The 16,639-nt window shown below is 39.1% G+C and overlaps 1 long non-coding RNA gene across 5 annotated transcripts; it reads left to right on the top strand.

The window, feature by feature from the left end:
- Positions 1-3,549: 3,549 nt before the first annotated feature.
- Positions 3,550-15,858, top strand: LOC115340685. Of its 5 annotated transcripts, none has more exons than XR_003923130.2 (4): positions 3,550-3,810; positions 9,895-9,938; positions 14,181-14,334; positions 14,541-15,858. It is a non-coding gene; the product is annotated as an uncharacterized LOC115340685 (long non-coding RNA). The 5 variants fall into 5 exon arrangements; XR_003923129.2 differs by lacking the exon at positions 3,550-3,810 and adding an exon at positions 5,866-5,947; XR_005932239.1 differs by lacking the exon at positions 3,550-3,810 and adding an exon at positions 7,233-7,570.
- The last annotated feature ends 781 nt before the right edge of the window (positions 15,859-16,639 follow it).

Here is a 16,639-nt window from a genome sequence, read left to right on the forward strand (position 1 = left end):
TGTAATCCTCAGCTTTTGACCAAGGTCTATAAAGATAATAATCCTGTTTTATTAACACAGATCCCTGGAGTTCAGACTCTAGCTCAGTTGTTGCTATTGCAAAACCCAGTTAGATCAGGCGAGACTCCAACAGCATGCTAGTCTGTTAGACATCAAATACTGTACCTTGTTGTACACGATTAAGAAGTTGTGGTGTTTTATGTTGTATGTGCTACAGTGATGAATTTCTGGGACTGCAGGCCTAGTTTATCATTGCATTGATCTTTGTCTTGACCTATTCTGGGAATGCAAACTGCTGTTGTCCAGGCTGGCTTTAAGCTCACATGCAGCTGTAACTGCCTGGGACACCAGAGCATCAGGCTTCCTGCAAGTGTGTTCATCCTAAGGATGGTGTTCCTGTGCTAGGCTTGCTGTCTAGGCTTGCTTTTAAGACTTTGCTTTGCTGAGATGTACAGACCTCACAGTCGTTATATCTGTGTTTATATTTAACTCTGTGACTTTTTCAGACTGTGCGCTGCAATTCATAACACCTCACAAACAAGAGCTGCTGTAGGACTTGGTTTGAAGTGTGTGACAGAAGAACATACTGGTCTGGTTGGATTCCTGTAGGAAAGTGATCTCAGTCTAGTAACATATTGCCAGTCATCTTGCTTCCTACGTATACCTCATCTCTGCCTGTTCCAGCCGGGGAGCGATCCATGGATCTGTTGGATGCACTGCTCCGATCTGCTAGTGAATGGCTTAGAGAGCCTTTAGAGTGACATTTTAGTGCCTCTGATGAGATTTTAGGTGCAGAAACAGCAGCTCCTTTGCTGTGCAGAACACCTTCTCTTAGTCCCCTCTCATGGAGATTTTATCTTTTGCTCCTCACTGTTTTCTGTAATGTAGTCTGAAAAGAAATTACTAATTTTTGGTGTCGAATAATAAACTACTGAAGAACAAATACAAGCAAAAATAGATAGTACTTTTGATACTGTAAAGGCAGAAAATGTGCAAATTAAAATATTTTAATGTTATATAAGAGCTCAGCAAATTAGTCATGTGTGTTCATTATTTAAGATTAATCCATTTAAAAAAGAAACTTCTAGACTTTGAGAAACACACATTTCTCAGAATACTTGCTTGCTCCAGCAACAACATTAAATTGTGTGGTTTTGTCACTTCCCAGGATATTTTATTCCATGGAGTACATACCATTATTGGCAGGTATATGAAAGACAATTTCCCCCCGCTTCCTACACATGCTTGTCTGCTTGCTCTGCTGCTTCTTTTTCGGGGATGTCCTCTGGGTCCTTTATCTGCTTTCTCCATTTGCACGTGAATTGGTGCTAATCACATACACCAGTGACTGGCATTTTTAGTTTGCTGAAATACATTTTTTACACTACAGGAGCGAGCGCTGCTGCTGCTGCTGGTACACTGTGATCTGCACACCCAGTGTGGGACCCTATAGCCCGAGGTGACTTTATAATCTGAGACTATAGGAGAAGGATTCTCCAGGAATGTGATGCTATCTCTGAGCCTGAGGACTTTCACAAAGATCCCCAGTAAAATATCAGTGATGCAAAGTGGTGGGAAAGAAAATCTGCAGCTAAACTCACAGTGATGAAGTATGTTTTTGATAAATAAAAAATGTATGGCTTAAAAGAATTGAGTCCTGCAAAACAGTAAACAACCTTGAAAACTTTCCTTTTATCTGTCATTTCTGAAGTTCTGAGACAGGCTGTTAAAGCTTGTAGAAATATTAATGCTGAATCTTTGTAAAGTGTGTGCAAAGGCTATGCATAGAGACAGAACATTGGTTCAGACAACATTAATACCATCTTCCAAAAAAACAAGGTCAAAAGCCTTTAAAAAGAATTAATTTTTTTTTTTCTTTCATTTAAGCAGGCAAGGACATGATTTAGCTAACACTCTGACATGGATGTCTTATCCAAACCAAAAACTCTGCTATTTCATGTTGGAACACAGCAAGAATGAATGTGTCAGTTCTTAATTATATTATTACTTGCTTCTGGGTTTTTTGCTTCTGGGTTTTTTATTTGACACAAGACATCTGGGTTTTTTTCTTATTTCTAGGATATAAACCCATGTCTAGTAGAATAGAGCACAACCTGTGTGAGGTCTCTGCTACTCCAAGATTAAGCTGGTGCCTCTGGGACAAAGGAATTATAAGGTGGTGCAGCTGGGAGGCTCAGACCACCCCTTTTCATGCAGGCACTATACAGGTGCTACACAAGAAACACCAAAGAGTGGGTCAGCTGGCAAAAACAACTAAACAGTCTCAAGATTTTTACCATGGGCTGTCTGCAGGAGGGACTGAATCAAAAATCAAGTGAGGTCAATAGGGCTTTGCATTTTGCTTCAGCAAGGATTAGAGCAGGTATTAGGGTATCTTCTTGATCTCCTATTCACAGCAGATGCCCGGTTTTGGGGCGATATGGGGGCAGTCCTGGGTTTTCTCTGCAAGGCAGGGGTGAGGAGCACTACAAGCCAAAGCACCCTCTCTCTGGCACTAGCTGTTCACAGCTCTCAGCGCTCCCTGAGAGTAGAAATGAGTCTGTACACTTTGGTAGCATAAACAGTAGGTTAGGATAGGACCGTAAAATTAAAGATAATTTCTGGCTATTTGACTCAGCTATATTTGCTGCTTAGATGAAGTCAATAAAAGCCATGTAGAAATTTGAAAATTATGGCCCCAGTACTTTTTCTTTGCCTCCCTATAAGGACACCCTAGATTTTTGTAAGGATGTGTGACACCCCACATATTTCAGGCCATTTGTACTACACACTCCTGCCTGCTGAAATAGCAGTAACAAAAGTGATAACATACTCTGTCTCAAGAAAGAGACAACTGCTTCAGAAATGTTAGCAGGACAGTTTGTTCCCCTCTTATAGCGTCTCACTATTCACATCTGCTCTGCTTTTATATTTAAGTGGTCCTACCACAGGTTATCCATGGAGCTGAAATTAACTTCATTTTGTCCACTACCTGATATCACATTATGTGGAGTGTTATAAAAGATAAGGAATGGGAAGGCTTCTGGCCTATAAATAAAATGTTTGTGTGTTAGGGCAGGATAGGTTTTTTGGCGTCGGTATGATAAAATTATACAGACTAGCCCCAGTAGATTGAGTTATCATAGATGTGCAGTGGCACAGAGGTAACTTAACCCATCAGAAGGAACAGATGAGCAATAGTCTTGCAAAAAAATATAAAATTTGTGAAATAAGATGTCAAATATGCTTTATATCTCTATAGCCCCCACTAGCCGTAGCATATGCACACACATGTGCATACATGCACACATTCCATCCGGAGGTTCAAAGCAGGTCATTCCTTCTAACAGAATTACTAAATCCAATATCTTAAACACCTCTGTAGTTTTACTTTCTCCTGGCATTTTCAAAAACATTTGCTTTTTTACTTAATTATCCCACTGATATGAGCAAGACTTGCAAATTTAAAACACTTTTTACATATTTTTCCCTGAGCTTGCACCCAAGTAAGAGTGGAGATTTTGTTACTTTGCACTGGATTCTCACGCAGAGCAGAGTGGAGGAGGAAGGACACATCTATATTTATACATTATACGTAACATATGCTTTCTTACAACCCTGTTCTTAAGCTCCAGTCCTCTACACCAGGGTCAACAAATGAAAACTACCTAACATATGAGCAACTACAATAACGCAGCTGAAGGTATTAATGATCCTCTGTAATTACACAACATTCAAGAAGTCACAAACTCGAGCCTACTGAGCAACATGGCTGGAGCTTCTACGTAAGTGATCTCCTCAGGGCAGAAGGTAAGTTAAAAAATATTGGCTTTTTCCCAGCCAAGAACCCTTTTTAGCAAATGGAAGATTCTTGCTAATGGCAAAAGGTACAAGGAAAATCAGTCATTGTTAAATCGGCTTTAATTAAATAAAATTCAAATGCTTGCCAAACTAACTGACCTGACCAAAAGAAGGAATAAACCACATAACAGACCACCCATTGTTCAGTGTTATTGATCAGCAAAATGGATAATATGTAGTTGTCTAATGTAGCACCTCATGTGCTCAGAGCTGTGAACCCATTCACACAGGGTAATTTATGTGGTTGCAGAAAAGCTTGTAAAATTAACAAATGACTCTTTCTTTCTTTTTTCTCTGTTCAATACTACCAGCACTGCCCTTTGTGCACAGTTAAGTGCTACTTGACTTGGAATGTAAAGAAATGCCATCTTGCAGCTGCCTGTACCCAGGCAATTTGCCATTAAGTGAAGCATGCCAAAGCAAAGGTTTCAGTGTAAGGCAGCAGTAACTTGTTGCAGTGTGAGTGAGAAACATGTACAAGCATCATTGAACATCTGTATGTTCAGTGCCACCACTAGCGTAAGGGTAGTATGTACACATGTGCTTCACGGTGCACAGGATGTTATGCAATATAGAGTAAAAACTTTGAATAGCCGACTTCAGAGAATTTGTAATGGGTTTAAACCACACAGCAGTTACATAACCACAGGCCTTGAACGAATTTTTTAAAAGCATACCCTCCCCTCTAGTTACCACGATTTAATTATTAAACCTGAGTTTCATTAACATGATGATTCCCGTCACTTCCACTGTGCCTCTAAACTTGCTAACAAAATTTGTTAACTATGAGAATACAGCCTCATACTGTAGCTAAGAGCTGATTGCAAACATAACAGGGTAAAATATTCACTCTTACATGTTGGTAAAATTCATAAGAATTAAAAAAATGCACATTTTTAAAGAGGTGGGACTGCATCAGATTTTCATGACAGCTATATCAGTAACAAAAGCTACATTCAGTTTATGCAGCCATACCAATACTGCAACCAAAACCCTGTATCTGACTGCCCTTTTAACAGTGAAGTTTTTAATATTGACATTGGAGCACCAACATTTCCCACAGAAATTGCATTTTCTTAATATTTTTATTTATAAATACTAGGGTATCTTGTTAAGAGGACATCCTCCCTCCAAATAATAGTGTCTAGATATTTGCCTGTCTCTAAAAGAAACACAATATCTATCCGCATAAAAGATTCACTTCTACTAAATACAATATGCTCTTTAAAAGCCTTGTAATGCCAAATCCTTTCCCAAAACATTGCAGCTGTCAATAACATTATACACACCATCATTTCTCTCAGTAGTGAAATACTGAACTTATCCCACTTGGCTCTTTCAGTTGTAGACTTGTCAGCATAAGGAGGTTTTTGTTTTTAACATGTGGTTGGATATTTTTTAGTCCGTGTGATGTCACGTACAGTATTATACCTAATAATGGCAAGGCTTTCGTCTGTCAGGCTAGGGGCTTTATCAATGTTGCTGTGAAACAGAAAATGCCTTCTTCCACTGACACTTCATAAAATGCTGTATTTCTGGTACCCAAAGTAGTTTTAAGTCATGGAATATTTGAAAAGCTTTGGAAATTGTGGCTTTCTTGCTTAAAGCATACATTAAAAGTTCTGTCATGCACTGACTGTAATGGACTGTTACAGTCCTTAACATAATGTTATGCCTCATGTTATGCACTAGAAATTAGACATTACATTTCCCATTCAGCTGCAAGTTTCACTGATCCTAGTGTATGTGTTCTGAATAACATTTCTATTTTTCCAGAATCCAGATTATTTCATGTCTCTAAGAGTATCAAACTGTGCTGCTGTGTCAAGTAAGAAAAGGTGATAATGGTCCTAAATACTTAACAATTAAGATTAAGTAAAAACATGACCATAAGTTTATTTTACTTGCATTCATTATTTAGAAAAAAAAAATCAATTAGCCTATTAATTTTATTATTCAGCTTATAAGAAAGAAAGGTCAAACACGTCAGGTACAAGTGAGGGGGGTATACACAAACTTGCCAGCTTCTAGTTGCTCTTGTAGCTAAAGCTGAGCTCCACAAAGAATGGGAAGCACCCCACCACCGGTGAGTACCTGTGCTTGCTAACAGCCCGTGGCGGTGAGGGAAGAGGCCAGGGCAGCTCGCCTGGCGAACTGATAGGTTTGAGCTCTTTTTCACTGTGAACTCCAGATGCCCTCTGGAAGTGACAGGCCCCTGCCTGAATTCACCGTCTGGTCACAAAATGTAGGTTGAAGCAGGGGAGAGGCGATCTTTCCAGCAGGGTCATGGCCTTGCAAGGAAAGCCAGCTTCACCCAGCCTTTCACAGGGGTCTTCAATTCCTTCTGTATTGTTTACCTCCTCACCTTCATTAACCTGTTTGGTTGGTACAGAGTGTAAGTTTTCCGAGGCAGACAATTCCCTGTCTGTATGAAGTGCCTACCATGATACAACCTCACTCATTACTTGGGTTGCTAGACACAGCAGCGGTAATAAGACCAGCAATCTGTTACTGGTCATGCAATATTAACCGATACAGAACACATCCTGCGCCATGTACACTGAGAAAGATGCAGCAGCAGCAAGGTCTTTAATTCTGTTGAAGGAAGGTGCGTGTGCTCTATTAAGATTCTTCTCAGATATTCTGGACTGTACACATTTATTAGCATTCAGGTCTTCTGCTCGTAGAGAATAGCTGAATGAAAGACTTGTTTCTTCTTTTAATCTTTTTGCTGCTAACGTGCAGAAATTAGGGTTCTCATGTACATATTTTGCATGGCAGAAGAGATAAGAACCAGCAGATAAAGTTCAAAACGTCAGTGCAACGAGGTTCAACCTGTCCTCCATTTGAGTAAGGGACTTACCAAGAACAGGGAGGAGTAAAGACGGCAGCTGGCTTTCCAGATAATGTTCTTAACCTTATAGGACCTTTCAAAATATATTGCAAACATGCCAAGGATTATTTCTTCCTCATGTTTACTTCATTTTTTCTTGTAACAGAGAGGGGACAGTATCAGTGACTGACATGTCCTTCTATTTAGGACTATTACAAAAATGAGGAGGGTAGAAGTGTCCAGCTACGGCTGACCTCTGTATATCAGGAGTTTTTCCCATTGCAAGCCAGTCAGAATGGTGTCTCCATATCTTTCTTACTGCAGACACTGCTCCACTTCCTGTGACAATAATCTCCTGGAACAGGGCAGGAAAAAACAAACCCCAAAGAGGTGTTGCAGTCCTATCACTTATCTTTCTCCCTTGGGTTGACTTGTTCTCTCCAGAGAGCATGGAGATTGCAGCTGTATTCCTGAGAATAGTCATGCTAGAAAGCAGAAGGCTTCTTGCCCCCATTAACTTCGTTGGTTATTACCCAGCCGGTCTGACCCTCAGGGTACAGTATCTCACAAATACAATCTCATGAGTGAGGAGCTCAGTTTTGTGTTGATACTGCACTGAAAAATATTCCAAAGCAACATTGCAGAAGGCGCATGTGTTTTAAGGCAGACTTAGTGGCAGTAGCGACCTATCTAACAGTCAAACCAAAATCAATGTCAGCATTGCCTTAGAACCAGACAAGAGTGGAACAACTTTTTTTTTTTTTTTTTAATTAAATGATTGACTTGTCCTTTTGAAGTTATGGGAGATAGCTATTTTTGTAAAGATTGTATCAACATTTGTGGCTATATTTGAGACAAGGATCACTACTTGAAAAGGTAAATTTTCACTTTGCATAGCAACTGTATTTTAAGTCAACTGACCGTGCGCTTATCAAGGGTAAGTGCACTGGCATATTTCCACGTCATAATAGCACCTATTATGCCAGTGACTGAAAGACTAGAAGTACATCAGGGAAGTTTACAACATGAAATTGCTCATACCTTAATAATTGTCTAGGGAGTTACACTGAAAAATAGATGTTGCTGCATAAAATTTGAGTTCCTCTCTTGAAATCATCTACATGCCCCCTGTGTGCCTTTTGCATATACTACCAAGTTATACAGACTTTAAAAAAAGAATCATAATTGTAGGCATGACTGAAAAAAAAATCTGTCACAACCTCTTCCTTTTAGTGACTTCTGGATCATTTTTTTCCAGTCAAGCTGACATTTAAATTTTAAATAACAGTTTGTTCAAAATCACCAAGATATGAAATAGTTGTCTTGCAAGGAAAAAAAATAGCTTAGCGGATACTCTCAATAGAGAAACAAGAGTTTCTGTTATAAAAATCTGTCTTTTATATTATTTGGATGCTGACCTTTCTTGTGCGATCTCATGCCTCTTACTTAATTAGGTTCTCAGAAACTTATCATGCTGAACCACTACTGGAAACTGCTAACAGCTCTTACACCTTCAACATGATATTGGATTTACATGGCAATTAACTCTGTCTTTGTATCTTCTGTGTGATTAATTAAATTTTAGCATTTCAGCACTAGTGAGGTTAAACTGGGAAAACCGTGTAAAGTTTTGAGCTCCCTAGTACAAGAGAGATGGACAAACTGCAGACAATGGTCTCAGGCTGCAGCAAGAGAAATTCTGGTTGAATATAAAGGAAAAAAATCCCTATGAGTTTTGTGAAGAACTGCAATAGGTTGTTCAAAGAGGCTGTGGAACCTTCACTCTTGGAGATTTTCAAATCATGACTGAGCACGGCCCTGAACAACATAGTCTAACTTCAGATTTAGTCCTGCTTTGAGTGTGAGGTTCACTCAGATCTGTGATTCTAATAGCTACATGGGTGAAACACTCCTTACACTGTCAGCTTCCCACAGATGCTTCGTAAGACTTTCAGTGTCTTTCAAATCTTGTTTAAAATGATGAGTCATTAAGGCAGTGTATGGAGGAGTATCATTCTTTACTCCAGCCTAGCCCAAAAAGCATTCAAAACAGGGCCTACACAGCTCCAAGCTCTCTTCCATCAGATAGCAACTAAATTGCTCATGCCATATCTCTGTCAAACAAAGTCAACTGAAGCATAATGCTATGTCAAGTAGAAAACTGACCCAGCCCCAGAACAAGAAAAGAAGCCAAAACAGTGCTGGCTTTCTAAGTACTAGCTGTGCAAAATATGACTCATGTAGTGAATGCTTTTGCCATCAGTTTACATAACACAATTTTTACAACTTTTCTATGGCTCAGGAAACCTCTCATCCTGCCTTAAGCACACACACTTACATATACGCATGTATGCATACGTACATTTATACATACATATATGTGTATACATACATACATACATATATCTGTTCACACATGAAATACAGACATAAAGAGACAGCACGTGAGAGTAGATTGCTGTGGTGGTGAGCTTTGCAGAATGTCTGGAAATGGCAAGCTGAATTCTGTCGTCTTTTACAGCAACATCATTCCCTTTATCCACAATCCTGGAAAATCACCCTTTCTGAAATTCTGTAGTCTGATGAGTACAGGTCATAGACTTCTGGCAGTAAAAATGAACCTTAGCAGGAATTGTCTAATCTGTTCTCATAACAGAAGTTAAATGTGGGCATCGGTCTTGCATATCGTAATTTCTATTGGTGGTAGAATACGTAGACCTCTAGCCTGAGTGTAAATATTGCATATGAATAAGGTCCTGCATGTGAGTGAGTTTAATTACATTACTCTCCCTATGAAAAATGTGCAATTTGGCCCTATGGTGAATTTGTTTCAGCTTCCCATCACTGACTATACTTCAGGCATTTTTGCATTGTGAACAGTATGAGTCCTAAGCCTCATTAGTTTCATTATTAGCCCTGCTGGTTTTATGCACTTAAAACCCCTGGGTGCCAAAAGACAGTTTTTGAGGAGTCTGTGCAACTTTCCCCCATTGTATAGCTAGAAGTCTGTCTGATCCCCCAAGGAAGCCTGATGTCTTTCTTTTGTGATCTATGTAGCATGGTAGCCATTCAAGACTGCTAAAAATGAAAATTCTCTTTTTAGAAATCCATTGGTCTCTTCTTAGTTAACTGGCTATATGTTTTCGTTTTTTCTTTTTCATGGGGGAAATCCTGGTATCTTTCCCTTTTCCTGGGAATAGAGAATGGGATCTGCAGGAAGAACATTCCTAACAAGGTTTCCCAAGTAGTGTCTGATTTGTTACACTTTTCCCTACACTTACATTTTGAACAACTGGATTTTTTATTTTTACTTGCGTTTCTTAATTTTGCTTACAGCACATTTGCTGTATATTCACAACTACTTGCCTACATTTCAGAAAAAAAATTACCAGTTACAACTATTGTTTTCTAGTGGCAGTCTACAATGAAGTGTAGCATAACAGTCACAGCATATACTGCAGTCAGATCTCCAATGCATATTTAGATTATGTTGCTTTCAAGATAATGCTCTGAAACATGAATGTTCTGTCATAACAGTTGCTCCTGTTGGAATGGCATCAGGGCCAAGGAACAAAATTCACTCCTCTAGCTCCAGGCATGCAGAAGTGTCACATAGGATCCTGAGCCGTCTTGGTCCACCCTGTACAAATGGACAGCCTGCAACTCACTGCTGAGAAAACCTTTCTCCTGCTTCTAGCACTTTGCGTATCAGAGAGTAGATCCTCGATCCAGTTCAGCAGAGGAACTAGTACTACACTCAGCCAGTATTCAATGGGGGAGAATACCCCCTGTCTTTTAGCTCAGTCCAAGAATGGCTGACCCTCGGTGTTCTGTGTAAAATGGGTTTCTATTCTGATTTATCCACAGCCACTGGGTTTTTTCCCTGCTTGGTAGGATACACCAGTGTGTAGGATAGGAATGCTTTCTTTTCCCTTAATACAGTGGTATCTGAATCTCAAAGTGTAGCTGTTTCTGCAAACCCCATGAATCTCCTTGGTTTTCTGCAGAAGGCTGAGGAGAGATGAAATGGAGCAGAAAGGGGCAGACTGTGAACCTTTACGGGAACAGTAAATGTGATCTCTGCAAAGTTTGGCAGAAACTTCAGTGGGGTTTGCACAAAACTGATAGTGCTCCCACAGCAAGAACTCATCCATTAGGTATGGCAGATGCCTTCAGCACAGGACAGCTGCAGTGGAGGAAATTAAAAGACAGAACTTCCTTTCATCTGTATCCAAGAATCTGTGATTATTGCCTGCCTGTGCACTGGAAAGAAAATGGAAGATACTAAACGCTTGGATGTTAGTGAAGTTCTACAGTACTCTAGCATCAGAAAAAAAGAAGAAAATCTTCAACTGAAGTAACATGCACCATTTTCCATAACCAACAATAAAACAGATTGTGAATTTCCAGCTGATTACAAAGTGTGTGCCATAAACTAATTACCTAGCATAGATAGCAGGTGCTGTTTCATTTTTCCCCAAGCCAGAGTTTGAGATGAGAAAGAGCCCGAAAGGAGCTGCAGGCCGCTAGACTTGCCCCAGCATGGGATGAGGAAGTTACCTGGGAGTTTGGATGAACTTCCAGCTGTATGACTTCAAGTGCAGATTGTATTTGTTCAAGCTAAAATTACTCAGTTTTAGATATTGAGTATCAGTAAAGGTACTCAGATGGCACTGCAGTGAACTTTCAAGACTGGTAGATGAACTGATTTGCAGGATGGGAATGGGATCTTAAAGGATGAGAAATGTTTAGGTACAGAATTAAACTATGTCTTTGTGCTATGAAGCTCTTAGGAAATAGTCTTCAGTGAAGCAGTTTGCATTGAGTTCACTGGCAAAACACGTATCTGGCTGCTGGCAGGATGCTATGTCAACTAGATCTTCTTTTCTGGATTCTGCTACTGTACCCAGTACACCAAATGGTACAGTTCAGCATGTCACAGGAAAGAAACATAAAAGGCTTTTCTTCCTTGCTTACTAAATTCCAGTTATGAAATTAAGCTGAAATTTATTTACAGGGATTCCACCAAATCAAGACAAATCATTACTGAATAGAGTCATAGATTGTTAAACAGAACAAAAAATATAGGCTGGAACAACAATCAAACAAACCACTTTCCCAGGAATTATTCTTTGTTGTGATTATACTAGCATGATAAATTTTGTGCTACAGTGCTGACCAGCAAAGAAAAGTTTCCAGAATGCTGTAATACCAAAACCTGGTATAGTCAGGTTGCTAAAGATGCCTATGAAATATTCTTTTATAGCCATGAAACTGTTAATCACTCGGTGATGAAATACTTGAAACATTAGATCCAGCTGAATTTAAGATGTTTCTGAGCCTCTTTTCAGACCTCAGTGTTTCTACGGTTAAGTGAGCTATGCACATTAATTGCAATCTAATTTTAATATAGCCCAACCCATTTAAACACTGGCATTGCATTTATTCAGTCAGCAAGTCCTGACTCCTTGCAAACAGAATATATCACACGCAGGACTTCAATACAAGAGTTAACTCTCCATCTGCACAGCCATAAGTAGAAAGTCTAGAAATCTCTTGGTAGAGACCACTAACCTGTTCTACAGGTACTTGTGTGTTTCTCTTCCTTTGCTCTCTGTAACTCTTGCCCCTCCATAGTTAGGTCAGCAAGAACATCTCAGCGATACAGAATTAACCCCAAATATCCACCAGGACTGATGAAAATCAGCTTTGACTTTAATACATTTTTAATGGAGACTTTATCTTGTAGTGCTGTGTTGTTATCTGCTGATATTTTTAGTCTGATGTCCTAGAGAATATCCATAATAACAACTACAGGGCTAGAATTTTTTTTTTTTTCATTAGAAATATGTAGGGTTCATGCAACTGGGATTGTTATCGCTATAAAACTTGGAGGCAACTCCCAGTGACTTGGATGAGCCTTCCAACACGTACCCAGAGGAAATGAAGCCTTTGTGTTGGGTGGTTCTTGTACTCAGAGCCTTCACTTTAATCTTCAAAGGCCTTCATTAACTCAATCTCAATTTCATAAAGAGCACCTCTCCCCCCTCTCTGTGAGGTTTATTTGTAACAGTTCTACTCCTTAGAAGTGCCAAACCCACTGACCTTAAGCATGTAACATGTGAAAGCAGAAAACAAAATTTTCTCAGCTACTTCCTCACATCTTTTCAGCAGAAGGAAATAGCAATAGCCACAAACCAGTCCACTTTGAGACTAAAATGTCAACTATATTTTTTCGATTGCATACACACCCACAAGAATAAAAACAGTGATAAATACATGCAGGAAACATTTGGGGGGAAGTGGGGAATAGAAAGTGTCAGCAGAGAAGGGGAAGAGTGGAAGAGGGCCACAACTGCTGTGAAAGATAAGCTTCAGTCTCACATGTTCTTCTAAGTGCTTTCATGGCCAATATGAAAACCCAGCAATGAGGAAAGACTGCAAAAAATGGAAGATCCTTGGAGAAAAAAGCGCAGTGAGCAGATGGGGAAAAGGTCACAAACATCTTGTAAGATAGGACTCGGACCCTAACCCAAAACCTGAACCCCACAGCCTCTTACAGTTGTGATATTTATTCAGAGTTGCTTGCTTAGTGGATAAAGACTATAGCGTAAGAATGCAGGAAAAAATGACAGCTTTTTTTGAGGTTGTATAAAAAATGGCTATTTTAGAGAACATTTTTTCTCACGGGAGTTGAAAGGTCATTTCTTCTGCCTCTAAGCTCTTTCTGCCTTTTTAAGTAGCTAAAAATAGAGCCTAGTAATCCATAGTTGATAGCCATAGATGTAAAATTCAGACACTGAGTGCACAAACTGAGAAACCAGATAGGTGTTTGCACGTGCAGTTTTCATGTCATAAATATTTGTGTGTCTCTTCTCATCCAGTGTATGTACATACTGTAAAATGCAAGACCCTTCAATTTTTACAACATGAAATGAAAAAAAAAGGGCAAAGTCAAAGTTTAGGAAATCCTGAGGAAAAAAATGCAATGAGAGATGCTGAATACCTACACTTCATTTGCATTATGCATCAGTTGCTATCACAACATCTCTGCCGTAAAAGTACTATATGAACAGCTAATAAAATAAACCCCAATTACTTGTATAGTATAAGATCTTTACAGCTTTTCTAAAGGCAGGGTAGCACAGATGATGCTGTAAATTCTTCTATTCTCTTTTTTTTCCTCTCTTCTTACAGCTGTAATGTCTTTCACCTGTGTCTGCCTATACACCAATCACTTTTGTCTGGTAGGTGTGTTGGTACATCTCTTGTGTCACCAGATAAAATGCTAATGCCACTGTATTATCTACTTGAAATGTGAAACCAAGGGAAGACTAGTGAAAAAGATCCTACTTCTAGGAAAAAAAACAAAACAAAACAAAAATGTGTTCTCTAAAGTGAGGTCTAATATGAAGAAAAAAACCAGCAAACTCACACATATAAGTTAGTTTACAATAGAGAAAAGACTCATGATCCCTTCCCACAGTGCTGCAAGTATCCCATGACAAAGTGGATCGGTAAAGACACTTACAGATGTCCAAGACATACTCACCTGCTGCCTTTGCTTCTTGAATGAAATCTTTACTCCTTTGTCACCAGCTATTTCTGTGCTCTACAGGCTCCACTTTAAAGTACAGAAGGTGAGTAAAGTTTCTTTTCCTGAGAGAATCAACAGTTAGCAAATTACAGCCTTGTCTGATAGGGACAAGCTACAGAAGCAGAGGCCACAGGAGGGACTGCTTCCCACAGTGGGGATGTTGGCAAAGCCCACACTGCACCAGGCATGGGTGGAGGGTCCCTCCTTTCCCCTGCTCTGCGGGTGATGCTGTTCTTGCTTCTCAAACAGGTTTTCCAAGAGGTGTTGTACCTTCACCAACGTCCAGCTCTCCAACTGAGACCGTCTGAATGTGTGTTTTGGTTTTTTTTTTAACCAAAATCTGAGTGTAGACTCACTATTGCCTGCTTTGTATTTTCATCAGTTCTTGCACATTTTTGAGCAGCTTTTCTGAAAGCTGCATTTCTGAATGCTTGCTTTGCTTGCTATATGATATGCTAGGCCTTGTGCTCAAGCTAGGCTAAGCTGATTTTTTTCTTTGATCAAGCACCTGATAATGTCCAGTCAGTGAATGAGACAGCAGCTTTGCAGTGAGCATGCCTTAGCCCTCAAACCAAGAGAAAGTGACAATTTAATTTCATTTCTAAACACAGAACAAGGCAAAGTGACTTACACAGGAACTGAGATGGTTTTGTGCTAAATTTGATGTTTCCATTGGAAAAATGAACAAGTAAGGCTTTGAACAAAGGCTAGACCGTTGTATGATAATATACCTAGAAAGTTTGTCAGGCAATAGCTGCATAATGCTATGCTTCAGAAAATCAATACCTATACTTTATACAGTTCTAGAAGTATCCTCTTTACTTCTACAGTGATAACATAATTTTGTCTGGAAAATAAACCTGATACCTAGCATTAAACTTTAATGGACAAGAAAATCCAGATTTTCCCCCCTGCTTTGTCCTTTGCTGTTTTTCAAGTAGTTAAAAGGCATCATAGCTTAAAAATCATCCATGTATTTTTATCTGACAGAGAAGGTAAATTATTTCATCTGAGAGCTAAATCTGAAAACTGAAAACTGTAGAGAGTTTATTTAGGATAGAACAAAACAGAAGGGGTACAGATAAAACGGCTTGGGTGAAACCTTAGTCCCAACGAATCCTGTGGCACAATCCCCATTGATTTCATAGAGCCAAGACCTTACCCAGCAGTCACATAACAAAGCCAGCTGACACCGCACAACTTTTAGAGGAGAACAAAAGATTAAAAACTCAATATTCAGGATACAGTCAAGTTTACATAGAAAGGATTCACCTGAACTCTGAGCTGACATCCAACACCTGGTTTATTCAGCAGAGGAAAATGATAGATGTAACAGAATTTGAGAGTGGTGTGAAGAATAGTCAAAATGTAGCCTCCTTTTAAATCAAAATGCCAGTCTTTCTCTTTAATTTGATGCATTAAAAACCCCTCTATAATCTTCATGGCTATAAGAGTTCAAGAATGACCTTCTAGTCTAGTCAGTTGTAAAGTAATCTTCTAAAATACTTACCATGCCATAAGGGTTGCAACAGTGGGAATGAGAGGGAACCGAGGGGAAAGAATAGGGTGAAAACAGTCCAGGCAAAAAGCAGCAGGGAACACCAGAGTTCATTTTGGACAATCTTAATGAATCTTTATGTGTTTGCTTCCATAATGCTACCATTCTTAATATCCCAGAAATAATAGAAAAAAATACCTGTCCTATATGGCTTCCAAAATGCTACAACAGATTAAAGATATAATAGTGTATCTTTTTGTAGAGAGTGCCCTGGAGACATACTATGTAGCTTAAGGGGAAGGATGCAAATCCTTCAGAGCAGCAAATGCCCTACTGTTCCAGCTGATATGAATGACAAAGGTCTATTGACTTCAGTATTGTCATCTGTGATCTTGTATAAGTATTTCGTTGTCTTCTGGAGGGGATCTGATGGCATCTGGAATAGCAGCACCTCACTTTCTGCTCTGCAGAACATTGCCTTTTTTGAGCATCCTGGCAATGAAATGGACAAGGCTGGCTGGATAGTATAGGTAAAGGTTATGCAGAAAATTATTTTCTCAAATTAAAAATGATGTCTGGTGTGAGCCTCCGTAACACCTCCCAAAAAAATAAGTTTTGTGCAAAAATGATGACATGGTTAGGGTATTTTTTTATTTATACCCTTAATTTCATGACAAAATTATTAGTACTTGCACAATTCTGGGGAGAATATTGAGATCTGAAATAAAACATTTCAAGAATTATTCTATGGGAGAAATTAATAAATTTTTTTATAAATATATTGCAAAAAGAAGGGAAAGTTGGTTTATTTAGAAGTGTATAGAGTAAAAATAATACTGAAGTTTCAAAA

Source organism: Aquila chrysaetos, chromosome 4 (assembly GCF_900496995.4).
Source record: "Aquila chrysaetos chrysaetos chromosome 4, bAquChr1.4, whole genome shotgun sequence".
NCBI classification, from domain to species: domain Eukaryota; kingdom Metazoa; phylum Chordata; class Aves; order Accipitriformes; family Accipitridae; genus Aquila; species Aquila chrysaetos.